Source organism: Leptidea sinapis, chromosome 47 (assembly GCF_905404315.1).
Source record: "Leptidea sinapis chromosome 47, ilLepSina1.1, whole genome shotgun sequence".
NCBI lineage: Eukaryota > Metazoa > Arthropoda > Insecta > Lepidoptera > Pieridae > Leptidea > Leptidea sinapis.
Window position 1 is genome coordinate 6,534,563 of NC_066311.1, and position 15,523 is coordinate 6,550,085.

Sequence of the window (15,523 nt, forward strand, 5' to 3'; positions counted from 1 at the left end):
CTGCAGCGTGGTTAATCCTTGCGAGATTTGACGCATTGTAGCTAATAGTCGTCCCAACATATTGTGTATTACTAATAGTCATATTGTATATAAGTGATGATGGACCGCTTTTTACCACTGCCTTGACATACTTGGCTGAATTTTTACGCGCTGACTTACATACAAGCTCTCTTAAATGGGGTCCACATATAACGAACGATAGCAAAAGATATCTAACTAATAAAAACAAAAGAGTGTGTGTTCAAGGCCTTACTCTTTACTTCTAGGTTATACCCGGCTTCCATATATACAATACTAGCTGACCCGGCAAACGTTGTTTTGCCATATAAAGTATAATTCACGCGATAGTTTTATAAGCAATAAAATATTGCCTATATTATAGCCTGTACATCATTTTGTTCTATTGTCAATAGTTTTTGCAGCGCACGCAAAAATAGGTTTTCGATTTTACACCACAAGGTAACACAAGTTACAAAATAGCAATTTTAGTACGGATCCCTAATTTTGAAAAAAAAACATAGCCTATAGCCTTCCTCGATAAATGGACTACCCAACACTGAAAGAATCATTCAAATCGGACCAGTAGTACCAGAGATTAGCGCGTTCAAACAAACAAACAAACAAACACTGCAGCTTTATAATATTAGTATAGATATATATAATAATGGAAATATAATAGACATAATATATTATATTTCCAAATTTATATTTTGAGACAATATTTTATTTCAGGAATACTAATCTTGCTTAGCTCAGGTTTGACCTTGACCGAATCGAACTGGTGACCCTTGCCTTACGGTAGGCCCAAACTTTTGTCATGAATTACTTATAATGAGCAGCCTAAGCCTTGTGAGAAATAACTTCAATTTAATATCATTGAACGTTTCTATTAAAACAATATACTTTTTATGCCTACAAGTTCATATTTTCAAAGGGACTCACTCTTACTGAAATTCGCTGTAAGCCGCTAGTATCTTATGACTTGCACGGTAACCACTAAGCATTTATCACAATGTAAACGTACCGGAGACTAATTACACGCTTGATTAACTTAGTATAGACTAGAATAGCCCGCGCATTGTTTATTTATAACAACTGTTTTTTTGCTCTATAGTGTAATTAATGTAGAATAATATATTAGAAAGCTCGAGAAAGTTGTCTGGGAACGAGCGTTTCTCCTTTGCACCAAACTTGTACAGTTTTGTGACAAAATCGAACAGGACTTTGTCTTATATTTTGGATTTTATTGTGTATTTTTGTAAAACCTGTTTCACTTATTATTTACCACATTATATGTACAGATTATTTCAGAATTTTTATCTTCTGCTACAAAAATAGAATATGCTTTGGTTAAGCTTTTCAGGGTTTGGTATGCGAAGGGTAACCACGTCCAATCATATTACTAATACTCCGCTGTCCTTTACTTCCTGATCTTTTTTTTATGGAAGAGGAGGATGAATAAGCGCATGGGTCATTAAGTGATCACTGCCGCCCATATTCTCCATCACCAGGGGAAGGTTGCCGGCATTTAGATGAACCTGCTTTTCTTGAAGGTAACCATTTCGTACCGTCCTGAATCTGACATCGTGCATATAAGCACATTCCATAGTTTACTTGTACGTGGCGGAAATATCCTTGTAAACCGCATTATAGAATAACTGTATCTCATAAATGTATTTTTTTTTCTGTTTGTAGCTATTGCTTCTATAACAACTCATAATAAAAACCAAGATTGCGAGATTCAAAATCAAAATAAATATCATGTCTTATAAAAGTACTCAAAAAGTGCAAAACGTTACCTTGTACGATGTTATAGAAGCGTTTATGTGTGGAGCCCAATTATAACTTGACCGGTTTTGATAATCTACGTTTACTGTTAATGAAAAAGAACGTAATAAACAAAATATTAATCAAGTTTTAAATATTTACATAAGTTCTTAAAATCTTCTCTCTCTCTCTCGCTCTAGTCTTAGAAAACTTAATCATTTAACCCTCTCTACGTGTTGGGGGATAAAACTTTATTATGGCCTAAATTTTCAAATGGCTTCATAGTTCTTTACTTCATTAACTGATTTAAAATTCCTATATTGAAGAAAAAATATTTAAACGTAAATATGCTTATAATTATGTAGTTATTTACAAAAAAAATTGGGTAATCCTGGAAAAAACTGGCTATTTACGAATGCTTTAACCTAATATTAGTGAGTAGATATCCTTTAAAAGTACCAGCCAATGTTCAGACATTATCTATAAATAAACTAAATTATAAAGAGCGCAAAAAAGAATGCTGGGAGAGTTTTTTGCGCCGCTTCTTCTTTCTCAGAGTGCCACTTGTTTCCGAAGCGGTAGTAGTAGTATCTAGTATATTAAAAATGACATCAAAAAGAATTCTAAAGGAATCAATTTTGAGAAAATAAATGCCTTTTATGCCTTTAAACTAATTATGGATAACGTTTTAAAAAATAAATAAATAACATGTAATCGGAACGTAACATTAACTGTAAAATATATCAGTTGTAATATCGTCGCGGCCGTCACAACAGAGGCCATAGACAACGATCCGTGGATATATTTAATCCTCAAACACAGTTGCAGTCGGCAAATACTGTTGCTTTTCCACTTGTGTTACTTATTCCATTTACAATGTGGTGACACACACGTCTTTCAACGCTGAACCATCTTAATATATGAGAGAGAGAGAATGGTTTAGATTCACAATAATAGTGAATCTATCATTTAGGGGGTAGTTGAATTATTGAACTACCTCCTAAACGGCTGGACCGATTATGATTTTTTTGTGTGTTCCAGTGAATTTGAGATTGGTGTGTGTCTTCAGGTGGATTCGAGAATGGTTTAGATTCACAATTGAACTGCCTCCTAAACTGTTGGACCGATTTTGATGATATTTTTGTGTAATACAGTGAATTTGAGATTGGTTTAGACTCTCAATTCGATCCATATAATATAATTCTCCTACTCATGTGTATGTTAGTGAAATCCTCCTAACGGCTGGACCGATTTTTCAAATTTTAGACGTGTGTACAAGACAACGTCTGTCGGGTCCACTAGTACATGTATAAATGAAATTGTAATTACTCAAATAAAACTCAAAACAAAATTTTATGAACGTTGCGGGACTCGAACCCGCGACCTCTCGCGTTCTGTGCGAGCGCACTTTCCATCTGCGCCAACCGTTCGAGCGACGTATCGTTCATAAAGTTTTGTTTTCAGTTTTATTTGTGTAATTGGACGTAGTTACAGAAAATCGTTACAAACCACAATCATGTCGAAATTGAGTTAAGAACACAAAACTGGTAACGTGATTCATATTAACGGACTGAAAAAAAATGGCAGCCCTTATGTCACTCTTTAAATGACCTCATGCCTTAGTAGCTCAACCCACATGTATGGAACCCAAATAAAATTTATTAAACTTTAAACACGAATTCCTTAAAATGTGATGTTTGTGGTTTGGGCAATCTGCTCAACCTCAATAATTGCATATCAGTAGACTGTAAAGTAGATCCTGTAGATGGAGCCACAACCTGAGAGTTGAACAAGAAATACCAAGATTTACGATCGATGCGTCACTCGCACGGTTGGCTCAATCGGTAAGAGCGCTCCAGCTTGCACTACACGCTGAATGTATGGCGTTCCTCCATGTGTTGTGTGTCTTCTACCGCATTTATCACTGGGAGTGTTCCGTAGAGCTGTTTCCCCTGATTCTTCTCAATTCCACCTGCACACAAATCATCTTTAACATCTCGTTCTGTAGCATCCAGTTCTCAAGTATTATTCGGCCACGTACAAACTGTGCAATGAGCTTAATTGTGCCGTATTTCCAGGATGATACCATATGAACCTTCTAAAGAAAGGTATCTGGGACCGCTAATGTAGTTAGTTGTTTTGCAGGAGTATGTGGGTGGCGGTGATCATTTAACTTTAGGAATGCCGTATGCTCGTTGTATTTTCGTTTCCATTAAAAAAAACCACGTTGATCAAACCTATAAAATGGTCTTTGCGCCACTTTTCCTGGTCCTATTTTTGATATCTTTAAAATAACCGAAAAAGTGCGAGACTTATTCGCACACTCGCATTTCGTCAGTTTTTACACGCTTTTCATTAGCTTCACGCGTATGTTCGTATATTTTGTAACCGACTCATTTGGGCGCGATTTTGACCCACTTTCAACGGCCAGATTTCGTTCAAACTTTGTAGATTTATCGAGGACCGATGACAATACATTAATTTGATAAAATTATTCTATTTTTCAATATGCAAAATAAGATTTTTGCTAATTTATGAAATTTTTTCTTGAATCGGAATTGATATTCATTTTAAATTTCATCCATTATATTTTAAACCAAAACGTGTTTTTTTTTTGTATACTGTTTTTATTTAATAATATTATATATGTTCCTAACTTATCAAAAAGGCAATTTAACTCCAAGCCCGAGCCTCCGGGCATTTGTGTCACCATCAAACGATGCACACATAATACAATACTCTTTTCGATCGACATTATAATTTCTAGCTTTTTTGCATCATTTGAAACAATTTTTAAAAGTTCACGCTACTCTAGTAACACTGAATACAGTGAAGCTAAACCAATTTGACCGAATGCAGGTGAGTTCATCAAAAAATATGTAAAAAATATTCCAAAAAATTCTATTCCAAACATCGCAGCGTTTCACATTTTCACATATAGTGTTATGAACACTTGCATGTACCGCACTTACGTTTGAACAATTTTCTGCATTCATTTATAGGTTATAGGTTATCACGGGCTATTATCCGCAACTCGACGACTACAGCGCGCCTATTTTGCGTGGTGAGGAGGGCGGCTAATCCTCCCACCCCAGTTCCTCAAGGTTCTGCATTCATTTTTATAAATTCAAAAGTTAAATGATCAATCAATTTATAAGTTTGCTATACTCTTCTCTTTCGTACTAGTAAACTTAACTTATGTGCTTAATAATTCAACACATTTTAAAAGGATTTAAATTGTACCTTTGTTTTTATGTTTGATTTTTGCGTAAAAGTTATATGTTTTTTATTATTTTAGTTATCCCGACGTTTCAAGACCTTTCCAGATTTCGCTTTGATCTTGACTTTGACTTTGTCATCGGTACTTGTCATTATTAAGTTTAACGCCACTTATTGCCTCGGAGGTGGTTTTTGCTGTAGACAGTTGTAGACGGTTGTCGGTAAAATTTATTGACAGTGTCCTCTGTTTTTTGGTATGTGTAGTTGTGGATTTTAATGTAGAGATTATTTGATCCTAGGGATTCAATTATCTCTAAATTGTTAAAATATTAAATTTTTAATTATTTAATGTTAGATAATTTTAGACCGTCTTCTGTATTGAAAATATTTCATTGTTGTCTGTTGTAGATATAAAAATATGAATAATAACTTATTATTTACTATATTACACTGTTTCAAAGTTTTTTTTTATTACAAACTCAATGCTCACGATTCTTAATTCACAATTTTGAGCGAAAGCCCTTGTGAAAAGATATTAAGGCTAATTATCTATTGAAGAATAAGTAAGCGCCATCATTTAACATCAAAATGTCTTGTCATTACTGCTGTATTACAGTTTAAAGGACGAGACTCATTTGGAAGAAAAAAGGCATTTATTTTCTCAAAATTGTTCCTTTTTGATGTCATTTCTAACACTACCACCGCTTCGGAAACAAATGGCGCACTGACAGGGAAGAAGCGAACGCTAACGAAGAACTCTCCCAATATTCTTTTTTTTCGCTCTTTTTAATTTAATATACAATATTGTACTCTCATTGTTTTTACTATAATATAATCATAATATAGTTCAAGACTGTCTGATCTCTTAGATATTCAGCTGTACGATTTCTGATAGAGCCATTTTTTGTACAAAACATTTAAATTTATTTATAAATGATCTCGGCGCACCTATAATACTAATAATTCACAGCTATTCTTAAATCACGGTTAATAGCAATACCTTTTGCCCGAAATATTTTTTGAAAAAATTTTCCGCGTATTTCGAACAACGCAGTTTTCCGCAAAATATTCTCACAGCATTCATATAACATTTCCGTACTGACGGCCGGGTCATGTGTCTGAATTATTTCGAATAATCTGCGTTCGTTTTAATAAATGTAAAAGTTGTGTAATATATTGGAATGTGCGGATTAACGATTGCGGTGCACGTGTTGAGTTGGGACTTACGGGAATATCGGGTAGTTTAATAAAACATGAAGCTGTTTTCAGTGAAGCTTTTTGAAATTCGGGTGAATTTGCTTTTAAAAATATAGGTTAGATAGGTATTAAAGTTTTTTGTTTTTATTTTATTTATATTATGTGTATCGGCGGATTACATTGTAATGTGATATTATTGTTAAAAAACATTAATTGAAAACACGTGCGCCGAGCCCTATAAGTGCGGCCATACTGTCGACAATCGAGGCATTCGTGCTCGGGCTGTCGTTCAGTACGGACCTCTGCGACGTCGTAAGGCTGCCCGTGGAATATACGAAGGTGATCAGTTTTCTTTCTTTTATCAATAATTATGATCAACAGTAAGTCAACAATTGTGACCTTTTAAAAACAATACAGAGGTTCTTTCGTCGTCAAATGCTACATTACATTATAAATCTTTATACAAAATAAGTACCTTCTTGTTCTGAATGATTTATCAATGCAGAGTCTAAACTATGCTTACAAAATTTAAGTTTTTTAGAAATGTTATTTGAGTGTCGTGAATAGGTACCGTATAATATTATGATATGCGGCAAAATGACGGACAAAGGATTGGATGAAAATCCGTCATTAAAATTTTATAATTAAACTTTATGGAAAGCTTTAATAGAATAGTTATATTCATCATAAATATTCGTTTCATATTGAATTTTTGTCATTTGACAATCTGTAGTCTCTGTACTATATGTAAATAATGTTAACTTAACAATATAATAAAAGTGATTTATTATTTTATAATAACACGCTTTTGAAATGGCAACAAATAATATTTATTTTTCAAATTGCTTCGTTGCAAATTATTTTTGACGTAAATTAGATCAGTTCCACCGCTTCGGTAACAAAAGACGCTCTCGCGAGAGAGAAGACACGGCGCAAGAACCTCCCAATCTTTTAGTAAATCATTGCTACTTATAATTTAAATGTATTCCCAGGCCACCTTAAAGTTAAGATAATCTGCAGTCGAGTGCTAAGATTTGTTTCAAAATATGTTTTAAAACATTAAATTGTGTAATTTTTTTGTTTTATGAAAATAAGGGATGAGACGAGCAGGACGTTCTGCTGATGGTAACTGATACGCCTTGCCCATTACAATGCAGTGCCAGGATTCAGGATTCTTGAAAAACCCAAAAATTCTGAGCGGCACTACAAGTCCGCTCGTCACCTTGGGACATAACATGTTAAGTCTCATTTGCCCAGTAATTTCACTAGCTACAGCGCAGTAACACAGTAATGTTTACACATTACTGCTTGTGCCTTGAGCATCATTGAAAACTAACGTTATTTTCCACAAATTTGCCTTTAAATATATGGTGCCTACTGGAGTGAGTGTCCAGGGATTGCTTCGGTTTACGTATTGTAGCGTTAGATATACGCCTAGATAGAGCCTCTTGCTACTAGACAACCGATGAAAACAGGCCAGGTTTATAACTTTAGTGTGCGTGACAAGCTACGTCTTACACTCGAAATTTGTATATCACTGTGTGAGTGTACGTGCATTGCTCAAAACAGAGCCTAACTGTCAACCTCGTCTGTTTTTAGACGATTTAACAGATCACACTAATTATACTCTCACACGGCCAAGAGGCTCACATGGTGTGAATTGGCGAGGCAATAACCCATGAACATTCGCAACATTAAGCCCCAAGAGATACGTTGCCGGGGCCCTTACTGTCATCCAAACAACTTGTCATCGCTTCCAAGATGACATCTCCTGTCATCATTTCCACCATGACGCCTCCTGTCATCCTTTCCAACATGACGTCTCCTCACTATGCGTCTAACAGTAGGTTTAAACATGTACTCGTTAACCCGAATAGATTAATGTTTTACATGTTTGAGAACCCTCAATACTTAACACATCTCAGGAATATGCTCCATGGTATCTCAAGGCACCTCACCTCATAAAGCACGCAACATACTTTATGTAATAAATGTTTCAATGTATGGAAAAAAGCCACGATGATAGAAGTTAATGGCTCGTAAGTAAGGGCCCTGTGGTTCTGAGGCTTAACGTTTTACAGCACTTTTAGTACGCCGAGCCTGTTAAGAAAAACATACAATTACTTTCAATTCCAATCTTATGCTTTTGATTGTTGTAATTTGTAAATTGTGGCCTAAACATCTTTAAATAGACGAAATATATAAATATTTTTTATACTTTGAGTGTTGTTCTTATATCAAGTATTTCAAATAATTTCGTAAAAGAAAATAAGTTCTAGTTATTTATGCAACTGTTGTGTAATAAGGGGTATTAAAACACGAATGTGTGATAATAGTATCTCATAAGTGTTTTAATAACTAATGATCAACAGTTGCATACAAGATTTTATCTACACCCATAATATGAATCCATTATAAAAGATTCTGAAACAATGAACTTACTGCTAATATTAAAAAAGCCAGTTCTAGTAACCATTACATCATCCAAACGAGTGTTGTAATGTTGTACTGAATTTCACTACAACACTCGTTTGGATGATGTAATGGTTATTAGGGCATTAGGTTTTTTAATGTTGGCAATAAACTAACTGTTTTAAAGCATGGGTGTTGACAAATACTTATACTACATAATATATTCCCTTATGAAATATAGATGTGTTAAATTTTCTCCTCAAAAATGTATGTCTGATACCATAAAATATATTTCGATATAGACCTTCGATGTTCACCCATATTAATATAATTGGCTACCCAATATTAAGTTCGTTACCTGCCTCTTCGCCTGTGTTTCTGTCAATGTCTTATTTTGATTACGTAATCTAATGGTAACCATCGGCACCTTGCTACCGTGGCTACCCTTTTCGTCCATCCATAACATCTGTCTGTCGTGTCAAAAATCCGAATGATTACTGAAATATATTTATAATCATTTACTTGAAGTTGCAGACCCTTTTAGTATTTAAAATATATTAACGGCAAACTTCATCTAACTGTTATGTTACTCTTTCTATAATATATTGTTTACTCAAAGCTTCTAACATGAAAGTGATAGATCTACCCATACCTTCCGTAACGCACTGATATCTATCTATCTCCAAACAAAGCAGCTTTCACAAGCATGTTATACCACTTCAAGCAATTTCTACTCTTAATTTAGAACAGCACAAATATCATGTTTCCAACACTCGGCAGCGCTGCAGCATATTATAATGTTGTCTGCTGTACTCTTCTGCTGAATTAGGTCAACAGAATCTGAGAGTTGTCTCCTATAAATTATATTTGCACAACGCTTATTAGCATCATAATTTATGAGCGAGCTCTGTCACTGTTGCACTTAACTTATTTAAATAACATTTGGCAAAACTTAATTATTTCATTGTATCTTGACGATGAACAAAATAAATTACAAAGGCATTGTTTTGTTTACCATTTTATAGACCTATATTATCCATCTTGGTAATTAAATATGGAATATATGAACGTAATTTTCATCTCGCTATAGATCTAAATTTCCATGTTACTCGTAAATAGTAGATTGTTAACCTAGGGTCGAAAGAATCAATTCCCGAGGCATTAAGACGCCCGAGCGCAGCAAGGGCAGCTATAGTCCGAGTAGGATTTTTTTCTTTTACACATGTTAAAAACTCTACTTTTCATTTGGAATATGAGGAAAATAAAACTAGTTGTTTATCTAAACTATTTATTGATAATATATAATAATATTGGTCGTACCTATTTAAAATTAACTGTCAAATTAGGACAATTTATGTCGAATTTTTAAATTTTAAATATAGAACTCACCGCGTAATTGTTGCGGCTTATTCCGCTCAAAGAAGTTTGTGCTAAGTTCACACTGGCTGTTTAGAAAGTCACATGGCCGCAGCATTTTATTTAATTAGTTGTTTTTTTATATAAAACTCTTCACAGCTGACAGCAGTTCTATTTTAAAAGTTCATTCCGGCCCTTAGGTGGGAAGTAATTTGTATGAGTTTTACCCTCTCTATGTAGGGAAGCAGCACTTTCCACCCAATAATCAGATCAAAACAACATTACTTTCCGAGTATGAGAAATGAAAAATAATTTTCTATTACACAAATTAAATTTTATAGTAAAATTTATGAACGATGTGGGACTCGATGCGACCTCTTTTCGCGTTTCGTGCGACATTATAAATAATATATCGATAATAACGATATTATAAATAATATATCCAAAACCAAACGTGTGCACATAATGTGAAATATAGACAATAGATAATAATTTCTTTTTGAAGGAACGCCTTTAATGCCATGGAATGCCTTGAAATTCGTTTCTCACAAGATTCTGGGATTTACAAGTCTTTTTAGCGCCTACAAAAATTTGACGGACTGTCTTATAATGTATTTTTATTTCAGGTCTTTAAATGGCTCTTTTTTGTGTTATATATATGATCCGGTCTTAATGTTAGTTTGTTTTTTTTGTTAACGGCAAATTTAGTAACTGATTAACGCCATCATGCTTTTTGCATATTGCTTTACTTTGATTGAAATACCTTCACATTGAAACCATTTATAAACCTCAAAAGCATACCTTGAATATAAAATAAACGCGAGATATTCATTAATCAAACCCAAACAAAGATAAAAATTCGCACCGAAATTAACGCATTAATTACGAAAACCATCATCTTTTTCATTTCGAAGCCTTCAAAATAAATAATGCCTTCTTTATTCCCCGGACCGCCAGAACACTTTTATGGACCGTGAACTCATTAAATAATCAAATAATTAAATATTAATGGAGGAAGGGATATCCTTTTATTATGTACTTAATATTTTTTCCTTCCTTTAAATTCAAATATTTTTATTCAAAATAGAATTCAAAATCACTTATTGAACGTCAGAAACTACCACCCATTCAAAAGAGACTGCCTCAGACCTGAGAAGAATGGACGCAAGAAACTCAGCGGGTTTTTTTTAAATATAAAAATATGGATTACAATGTGATATCGTACAATAAATATTTATAATTTAAGAGCCTGAGGGTGTTCAATTTATTCCCAGTCCGTGGTTTAATTAAGAAAATCGTTTATGCTTTCGTTATGTTCAAAGAAAATTATGTTTAATTTGTACCAAAATTGATGCGGGATTCGAACCTCGCACCTCTCAAAATACAGCCCAGCCCTCTGGCAGTTGGTCAACCGTCCGAAAGATGCACAATTTATAAACCTACTAGTTGACTGAATATTTCATAACATCAATAATGATTTCGTAAAATATGCTCCCTGTTGTTATAATGAAAATGTTTCACAGCAGAACTGTCAAACCGTGAGTCAATAAATTCTCTCATAGAAAATATGTCCATACAAAACAAATATTGGAAATAAAAAAAATTATGGGACCCAAACCGAAATTAAAACTATCCTATCTCTCAAGTTGGACTAAACTGCACTCCGTGAAGTAATCCCCATTAGAATCCATTAATTAGTTTAGGAGTTCACTGGAAACAAACATCAGGACACAGGATTTATATATATTAAGATGTTTACTTGTTCAACTCTCGAGTTGTGGCTCCATCTACAGGTTTTTCATTACAGTTGGTAAACTGCTGAGACCGGATTATATGCTACAATGAAATCTAAGATTTACCTTTAAAAACGTACTACTAAGTACTGTTCTAAATGTTCTGTAGACAAATTGTGCCTATGATCGCTTAATAAATTTTTCTAAGCGGAAAAGGAGCGTTCTCCGTCTACTGAGGTTACTGGGCAGAATTTTTTGAGTGCAATGTTTGGGCGTACTATGAAAAGCATCGAACGATGGGCGAGATCGAGCGTAAATATGTATAATTTTGTTTTTCTAAAATATGCAACTACCGCTGAAAAGGTACTAAATATGCATTTGCATATAATCCGGTCTCTAATAATTACAAAATAATAATAGAAAAACTGACCTGTGATGTCGTTCTTTCAAATCTAAACAATTTGCTATTTTTAAGTGATGCCCTCAAGTCTGGGATTAAATTAACAAATTTAATTTGTACCAAAGATTATGGACGATGTTGGATTTTATCCGCGCGTCTCGTACTACGCTCCAGTGCTGTTACCAAGCCAAAAGTATGTAGTACAAATAAGTATGTAATTCTGTAGTGACAAAGGTAAGATCTAGATACGCACAGCCACTTTGTGGAATCAACTACCGGCAGCGGTCTTCCCGAACAGATACGACTTAGGGACCTTCAAGAAAAAAGCATACTCCCTTAAAGGCCGGCAACGCATTTCTTGACACTTGTTGTTGCGGATGTCCATTGGCGGTTGCCTCACCTCTCCCCATCCCGTGAGCCTCTTGCCCTCGTATAAAAAATTCATATAAATTCATGTAAAAAAAAAAGATTAAAAGTTTCAAACTATAAGTAACTTGCGTTTTTTAATAAAACAGATTGAGTACAGTATAAATATCACAGTGTAAATAGGTAAATGAAGATATTATGTGAACGTTTTGTAAACACGTGAAGTTGATATTTTATAGTATTTGGAACAAGAGCAAAGTAAGACTTCTATCAAATCCATAAAATATAAGTACTTTAAAATTAACACACAGCTGCGGCATCCATTTTACCTTATTTTTTATTGTGAGAGGTTCCTTAGCACAAGAAGCCGGCTAAATTATGATCCAACGTCTACTATTTCTGCCGTGTAGCAGTAATGTGTAAACATGACTGTGTTTCGGTCTGAAGGGCGTCGTAGCTAGTGAAATTAGTGGGCAAATGAGACTTAAAATCGAATGTCTCAAGGTGACGAGTGCACTTATAATGCCGCTCAGAATTTTTGGGTTTTTCAAGAAATCTGAGCGGCACTGCATTGTGTTGAGCATGGCGTATCAATTACCATCAGCTAAAGGTCCTACTTGTCTCTTCCTTAAAGTCATAAAAAAGTCTATTAAAAAAACAATGTTTTTTTTCTACCTTCATTGTTGACAAGTTTTTGACAGAAAACAGATGACGCCATTTTGATTAAGCGTGAGGGAAAAGTCACAGTTCAGAAGATTCACAATCTCAAAGAAAATAAGTCGATAAAAAATAGTACATTTCATTAGGAGTGCGGAAAGTCTGTCATTGCAAAGAGTTCCGACAAATGTCTACCCGAGCCGAGGCGCAGCCGAAGGTAAGGGTTGACAGTCGGAAAAAGTTGCAATGACGGTTCCACACGTGTACTGAACAACTATTTTTAATACAGTTGCGAAAAAATGAAGCAATTAAATAGAATAATAAAAACACAATAAACTCAACTAACTAATCATGGAAAATGGCGCCAACAGTAAAAGAATATAAGCAGAGATTTTTTTTTGTTTTCTTCGCCCATTCTGGGTAGGCAAAGGGAACTATGCCCATACAGCCAAGTCTTCAGTAGATTTATTTTATTGATATGAAATGAAAATGAAATTTAATGAAATGAAATGAAATAAAACTCAATCGAACTCATTGAATCAAATCATTAAATCTGATATTGAAACAAATTAGTAGCTTCTTTTTAGAATCATAAAAACTTCTATGAATTTTTTTGTAAAAACTTTGTGTTTGATTTTTTTTTTAATAGACATTATTTTGACAGTTGGGAAAGAGAACCCACGAGTTCGGAAAAAGATAAAGAAAAAGCACGAGTATGTAATAGCCCACATCCCGAACGCTATACGTCCCTGCAATACGCCACTTTTTGAGCAATTGTATTAAAAAGTGGGAGGCTCCTTTGCACCGGATGCCGACTAGATTATAGGTACCACAACAACGCCTATTTCTGCCGTGAAGCATTACTGTGTTTCGGTCTGAAGGTCACCGTAGCTAGTGAAATTACTGGGCAAATGAGACTTAACATCTTATGTTTCAACGTGACGAGCGCAACTGTAGTGCCACACAGAATTTTTGAGTTTTTCAAGGGGCGTTTTTCATTGTAATGGGCAGGGCGTATCAATTTACCATCAGCTGAACGTCCTACTCGTCTCGTCCCTTATTATCATAAAAAATATATATATATATATATGTTTCTTGTCTCTTCTGTTGGTACAAACTACAATGTTACAATCTACAGTTACACAAGTGTCTGAAAGCTACAAATGGAACCGGCAGTAGTCGAGCAAATTGTTTATGTTTTATTTATTTTATCGCTGCATCCTCTCCCTTGGGACGCGTTAGTGTCAACTTGAATGATTTTAAATTACTCGTGTCTCCTTAGATTTTCTACGAGCTGTTTCTCTAGAGCAAGCATTTTGTCTTCTGTATTCGAATGGTGAATAGAAAAGGCGAATTGTTGTGTAAAACATTTGACATAATAGAATATGTACAGTTTTAAATTACAGCGTTTATTACGAAATGTGTTTTAAATTACAGCTTTTTTCTAAATGAGAACCTTTTGCTTGAAGTTTTATATGGGACTTGTACAAATAAGCGACTCTTACAGAATCATATAAAGAAAATACTTTTTAAAGTATTAATTTAAGTTACTAGTTATACTTTTTGACCGCCTGCAAAGGTCACGAAACATCGGGTTAAATAATATACCTAATAATAAAAATGTTACTTTTACGTTTTAAACGTAATGTAAAAATATAGTCACAATTACAAGCATGTTAATCCTTTAAAAATTGTTTTAATTATATTATTGATTTAAACTCGCTTTAATCAAAGAACACTGTCTTAACGAAATCTTTTTAAGTTCAGCTTGCTATTCAAGTGTATTTTATTTTTTATTGCAGTATTACCCCCCTGGAAACGTGAAATATTTAAATAGGTTTTACATTATTGATTTAAACTCGCTTTAATCAAATAACACTGTCTTAACGAAATCTTTTTAAGTTCAGCTTGATATTCAAGTGTATTTTATTTCTTATTGCAGTATTACCCCCTGGAAACGTGAAATATTTAAATAGGTTTTACATTATTGATTTAAACTTGCTTTAATCAAAGAACACTGTCTTAACGAAATCTTTTTAAGTTCAGCTTGCTATTCAAGTGTATTTTATTTCTTATTGCAGTATTACCCCCCTGGAAACGTGAAATATTTAAATAGGTTTTACATTATTGATTTAAACTCGCTTTAATCAAAGAACACTGTCTTAACGAAATCTTTTTAAGTTCAGCTTGCTATTCAAGTGTATTTTATTTCTTATTGCAGTATTACCCCCCTGGAAACGTGAAATATTTAAATAGGTTTTACATTATTGATTTAAACTCGCTTTAACCAAAGAACACTGTCTTAACGAAATCTTTTTAAGTTCAGCTTGCTATTCAAGTGTATTTTATTTCTTATTGCAGTATTACCCCCCTGGAAACGTGAAATATTTAAATAGGTTTTACATTATTTTATTAC

At 34.0% G+C, this 15,523-nt stretch overlaps 1 protein-coding gene across 2 annotated transcripts in view; it reads left to right on the forward strand.

Annotated features, from left to right (window-relative positions):
- LOC126978094 (uncharacterized) overlaps positions 1-15,523 on the forward strand; it is a 263,386-nt gene that overhangs the window by 174,603 nt on the left and 73,260 nt on the right. The gene's annotated exons all lie outside the window — the stretch shown is intronic.